The sequence below is a fragment of the Nicotiana tomentosiformis genome, chromosome 5 (genome assembly GCF_000390325.3).
Source record: "Nicotiana tomentosiformis chromosome 5, ASM39032v3, whole genome shotgun sequence".
NCBI classification, from domain to species: Eukaryota; Viridiplantae; Streptophyta; class Magnoliopsida; order Solanales; family Solanaceae; genus Nicotiana; species Nicotiana tomentosiformis.
Genome location: NC_090816.1, coordinates 25,298,984 through 25,305,493, shown reverse-complemented (window position 1 = coordinate 25,305,493; position 6,510 = coordinate 25,298,984). Strand labels below are relative to the sequence as shown.

Genomic DNA, 6,510 nt, shown 5'->3' with positions numbered 1-6,510 from the left:
ATAAAATCAAGAACAATATTAAAATGATATCTCATTACAAAATCCTTAAATTAAAACACATAAATAAAATAAAATTCATCTAACACGAAGTCTAATCATAATACATGAATATTCATTATTGAAAAAAAAAGTATGTTGCTTCCCCAAATGCTAGTGCATGTCTAATAACTTCACTCTTGAATAAATTTCCATCTTCATGTACATGCGAAAAGGAAAAAAAGTTATAATTTTAATACATACTTTTTTATCACATGAATTAGAAATTTTTTTATGTATAATTACAAATTAAATATTAATTGAAATTATAGAATAATAAATATGTATTGATAGAGACACTTCTCCAATTGTTCTTTAGCCATAACCACTAGAATTCAGACTGAGCGATAAACTTTTGAGCAGTTAATCTCTCAAAAAAATTAAACAAGAGTAGAGAAAATTTCTTCATATGCTTACAATAAATTAAAATAAAATAAGAACACACTAATAAATACACGTCATATACCATCTGGAGATACCTAATTTGTAATGCCCTAAATACATATTGAAAGAAAGTAAAGTAGGTTATATACCTTGTCTTAAAACGCCCATCATCCCAAATTTGATCTTCTATGCTGTTAAATCGATAAATAGTTTTGGAGAAGAGACAGAGGGGGAAGAGGTGATAAATTGATGGTGAAAATATTGTAGATTTTACTTGGGAAACGGTTTGATTTGGAGGATGAAGATCACTTAACGTGATATGAGGAGGAGAAATAGGGGAGAACTAAAAATAGGCGGCAGTAGTCAATTAAAAGAGGGATTTGGGAGGAAAAGGAGGGAAACTTGCCGCTACTTTTTCGTAAGGGTGGGCATCGGTCGGTTCGGTTCGGTTTTGTAGAATTTTAGTTCAATTAATTCGATTTTCGGTTTGTGATTTTAATAACCAAAATCGAATCATAATAACTTCGGTTCGGTTTTCGGTGTCAAGCCATAACAAAAATAGTACGAAACAACGAAAATAAATTACTTTTTGCAGCCGATACAAGTGCTTCTACTGTCTTCATCTAACCCATGTTGAACCTTAAGCAACTAACCCATGTTGAAATAACTGTCTTCAACGAAAATCGTCTCGTGTTTGTTGAACCTTAAGCAAAAGCTACAGACTTTTTAGCTTAGGAGAGTTTCCAAGTTATTCCATGCTTTGTCGACTAAACCGCTAGAAGACTATTTTTTACTCCAAATATTGATTTTCCACTAGATAAAAAGGTACTAGTTTTAGCTTAAACCTCTTTTGCATTAGTTCTCGCAGTTCATCAATTTCTCGCTGAATTCTCGTGAATCATTTGAAATTTTCGTGGTCAATTGAAGAGTCAAGAGTGTGAACTTGAAATTGTAGTATCAGAATTCGGTTCTTCGGTTTTTTGGTTTAACCGAAAATCGAACAATTAAAACCGAACATCGAACTTTTTAAATTAATAAACCACAAACCGACCGAATAAACCGAAAAACCGAAACCGAATAAATCGAAATTTTTGGTTCGGCCGATTTTTTCGGTTCGGTCGGTATTATGCCCACTCCTACTTTTTCGTGAAACTTTGAAGAAAAAGTAGAAACAAAATGTTTTCCAGAGAATTAAGTATTTTATTTTATGATGAAAGAAAATTAAGTATTTTGTCAATGATAAAATAGCTTTACTGTAACTGGAAAAATATATTGTTGCCAATTTATTAACACTTTGAATTTATTGTATTACCACAAAGTACCACAAGATTAAATTTTTTGTTAATAAGTAGCAATTCATGATTAAAAGTATTTATACCAATAATTAAGCCAAATTGTTGTCATTTATTAAAACCTACAAAATATTATTACCTGACATTGTGGAAAAACTTTAACATCGTCAACTCATACTTTTGTTATAGTGGAAACAGAGACGGATCTAGTATTTTAAAATTATGAGCGCATCACTGACTTTAACATAAAATTAGTGCTCGTCATGATGTAAAACGATGCGGAAAGTATTTTATTACTTACTATTAATTATGCAGAACTATTGGATAAGATATGGCTTAAACATGTTTAACTAAAAATTTGAAAAATTAATTCCTTAAAAGTTTTAAACTAGAAAATATGAATTGAAGAATGAAGATGAGAAATCAAAAAGTTTAAAACAATCGAGTCCTAAGGTGCTTTATATATTTAAGGGTAAAATAATAATTTTGATAAAGTTTATTGGATTATCGGTTAAACCGTTAATAAAATTTGGCAAACTAAAGTCCGAACCGATAACCCAATAGTTAAATAATATTAAATTATTTTCGAACTATTAATCTAATAACCCGATACTGATAATCCAATATCGCTTTTCCTAGAGGATAATCAATTTATTTCTAGTTGCACAACATCTAGATTTAAATGGAAAAAAAAGGATCCCATATTTTTCAAAAAGAGAAATTAAAACTTTTTCTCCTAAAACTATACCTAAACACAAATAGAAAAGGAAAATATCTTTTCATGAAGGAATGAAATTATCTTTAAGATATAAATGCATTCATAACAATTTCTGACATAATTAAAAAAAATAAATCGATATAATTACAACTTTGAGAACATAAAATTTAGTTATGAAATAGCAAAAAGTCGATCAATATTTTATTTTAATTTTTTTATTTTTATAATAGTATAGATATATTATAAAAACCACGATGAAATTAAGAATAAAATATGCTACAAACATTTTGAAATTATTGATATAAACGTATCTATAAAAATAATTCCTTAAACGAATCTGCAATGAATTGTTTAGCTGTAAATCCTGAAAAATTTTATAATAATATTGTGGCTAATGCTACTAAATAAGTGTCACGACCCAAAATTTCAACTGTCGTGATGGTGCCTATCTCAATTCTAGGCAAGCCGGCAATCTCAATAAACCACCATATCTTTTAAAATTTGAAAACATAATAATTAAACACAATCCACAAATCTCGCAAATACCGATACAAACACTCCCCAAAACCTAGTGTCACTGAGTACATGAGCATCTAAATGAATACAAGGTCTGACTGATAAATCCACTGTCTGAAAATATAGAATAGTACAATAACTAAAACGGAAGGGAGTCAAAGTCTGCTAACGTCAAGCAACTACCTTGATAATCTCCACTGAATAAATTCCGAAATCTAGCAACCGCCATATCCGGGAGCACCTGGATCTACACACGAGGTGCAGAGTGTAGTACGAGTACAACCAACTCAATAAGTAATAAGACTAACCTTTGGGCTGAAAGTAGTGACGGTCTCAGCAGGTATAGTCCAGTATAGAAATAACAATACACAAATGTAGGCATGCTTTTAAGTTCAACAGTTACTCTCAGTACAAATAAAATAGATCAATTCTGAACAATATGAGGAATATGACATCTCTGTATCTACATGCCAATATACATGCTATATGTGATGCACCTTAGTGAAAACTCCGTGTACTCACGATCTAAAATACTCAATCACTCAATACTGTATATGGTCAATCCAGCCCAGGAAAAATCCATCCCCAAATATATATGTATATCCATCAACTGACAGTCAGTCACTCAGTACTGTATAAGGCCAATCCAGACCAGGGGAAGATCCATCCCTAAATATCAATGATTCGGACAAGATCCATGTCCAGAAAAAATCCATCATTCAATATAAATGCTTCGGGCAAGATCCATGCCCTAGGAAGATCTATCAATCAATATAAATGCTTCGGGAAAGGTCCATGCCCAGGGAAGATCCATCCCTCAATATAAATGCTTCGGGCAAGATCCATGCCCAGGGAAGATCCATCCCTCAATATAAATGCTTCGAGCAAAATCCATGCCCAGGGAAGATCCATCCCTTAATATAAATACTTCGGGCAAGGTCCATGCCCAAGGAAGATCCATCCCTCAATATAAATATTTCGGACAAGGTCCATGCCCAGAGAATATCCATCCCTCAATATAAATGCTTCGGGAAAGATCCATGCCCAGGAAAAATCCATCCCTTAATATAAATCAACTGTGCTCACTGGGGGTGTGTGCAGAATCCAGAGGGGCTCCTTCAGTCCAAGCGTTATAAATCAACCGCGCTCATTGGGGGTGTGTGCAGACTCTCGGAGAGGCTTCTTCAGCCCAAGCGCTATATAAAGTCGATATGGCCTACTGCAGGCGGGCAGTGCCGATCCGTATAATAATAAAGCCAATAAGGCCTGCTGCAGGCGGGCAGTCCCGATCCATTTAATAATAAAGCTAATAAGGCCTGCTGCAGGCGGGCAGCCCCGATCCCATAAATATCCTCACAATGGACGAATATAACTGAGTGTGGAATGTATATTTTTTAAATAATTAATTCAACAGCAACACGACCCCATGGGTCCTAAAATATTAGCACATAGCCTAAACACGATATTTAATAAGAGCCTCGGCTCAATTTCTCTAACACGTGAAACATGTTCAGATAATAACATGATTCATTAATTTTACAACTGCATAGGATTTATTCAAGATACAATTTCTGTGGTGCACGTCTACATGTTCGTCACCTATCGTGTGTGTCACCTCCAAACTATTTATATCATACCAAATTTCGAGAATTCATGCCCTCAGAACCAAGTTTAGAAGTGTTACTAATAGCATCTTAGGAAGCTCAAATCTATTCAAGGACAAGAATGAAGCTTTGGAATCTCAAAGAGGGCCTTTAACAAAATATCAAGCTAAAGAGTTGCAAAACAAGGTCATTAGACTTCAAGTGCAAATAAAGAAGTTATTAATTGGGATGGAGAACTCAAGGATAAAGGATATGAGTTGTCTAGGTATTATAATTATTTTATAGTCCAAATTCATGTCCAAGAAAAGGTGGATTAGATCCCAAGAGACATCCTCTGAAGAAGGTCCAAATCATGCCACTATTGTACCTATTTGGCACCTAAAAATATGTTCAAACTTGCGACCCAATAAGTCCTACATGAAGCCATATTTTTATAACATAAAAAGGACTTACTTGCTGCCCAATAAAGGATCAATAGGCGTGATAGAAGTTCGGTACAAGTTGGTGCCAAGTTGCTTGTAAGTTGCCTTCAAGATTTCCAAGATCCTATCCATGATTGGTTTGAAATTTTCAAGATTCTATCCAAGATTGGTTTTAACTTATTTCCATATATTTTGGTACTAGATTTATTGCTTTCCTAGGTAGTTAAGGTTATTTTTTCCTTTTCCTAAGATTGTTGGAGTTACTTTCCAAGATTGACTTGGTTTTTGTTTCCTAGTATTTTTCCTTTTCCTGAGGTATTTGGACTTCTTGTCCAAAGTAGTTTAGGACTTTATTTCCTTGTTTTTAGGTAGGAATTTCGTGACCTCCTCTCTATATAAAGGGGTGTCTTCTTTATTTTTAGATTTTAGATTATGATAGACAATATCAATAAAAATTGTGAGATTTTTCTTGCACTCTTGTGTATGGCTACTCTTGGATTTATTCTTCAACCTTCAAGACTCAACTTAAGGTGGTAAGATTAAACTCTTTTGAAATCTTAGATCACTTCTAGGTATTCATGAAAGGTGATAAGTTTAGGCTTATTATTGTTCTTGTTATTCTAAAGGGTCGGATTTCACAATCTATCTCTTGTTTTTAATTCTCTACCAAAGGCGATTAATTCTTTGTTAGCTAATTATTGCTGTTAGGATTCAACTTCAAGAATAGACTTCTTGAATTCAAGAAACTCTTTCTAGAATTCAATCTATCTTTAATTTTTTGTTGTTTTTTGTTTCTTTATTTTCTTTTAGCTTCCGCATGTTTCTTGATATTTTTTAGTAATTCTTGGACCCCTATCGTGTTGTTATCAAGTGGTATCAGAGCATAGGCTAATCAATATTTCAATCTTGATAATCTTGGGAGGTTCTTGAGCAAAACAAAATCAAAAAAAAAAAATCAGCCAAAAGAAAAGCACTATGGCTCATTATTATTTGTAGAATTCAAGTGTTATTTGGCTTCCAAGTCAAGAAAGGAAACAAGAAGAGGGATTCCTAGTTCTTTAAGATTAAGGTAACTTCTTTCCTTATTCTTGTGGGTTTTGGGTTTCCTAAATTCTTTCCTTATTTTTTCTACCTAACCAATTTCTATTCTTCCAAGGTTTGGTCCTTCACTTTCCTTTTCTTTTTTTAACTCCACATTCTTATCACTAAGGGTTGTGACTAGTAAGGTTTATTAATAAATCTAAAGTTTAACGACCAAGAGTTGCTTTGAGTGGAAAAAGGCAAGAGAGGCAAGAACATTAGAGGAAAAAATCAAAATTTGAGAGATACATAATTCTTCTAATCGTTGTTCAAGATGTTTCAAACAGATAGTTATAGTGAAAGGATACGAGCTATGACTCAACAACTTAAAAAGTCGAACTTACAGTATATCGAATGGAAGGAAGACAATAGTAAAATTATTTTTCAAACAAGAGCTAAAGTGATGTCTGCGATTTGTGCCCTTAGAATTGATAAAGAGTTTGGCTATAACTCAATTA

General features: G+C 33.1%; 1 long non-coding RNA gene across 1 annotated transcript; it reads right to left on the bottom strand.

Annotated features, from left to right (window-relative positions):
- On the bottom strand, nt 1-732 carry LOC117273307 (uncharacterized). Its single transcript, XR_011408089.1, has 2 exons — nt 570-732; nt 1-406 (listed from the first exon to the last, which is right to left on the bottom strand). It is a non-coding gene; the product is annotated as an uncharacterized lncRNA (long non-coding RNA).
- Nucleotides 733-6,510: the final 5,778 nt, after the last annotated feature.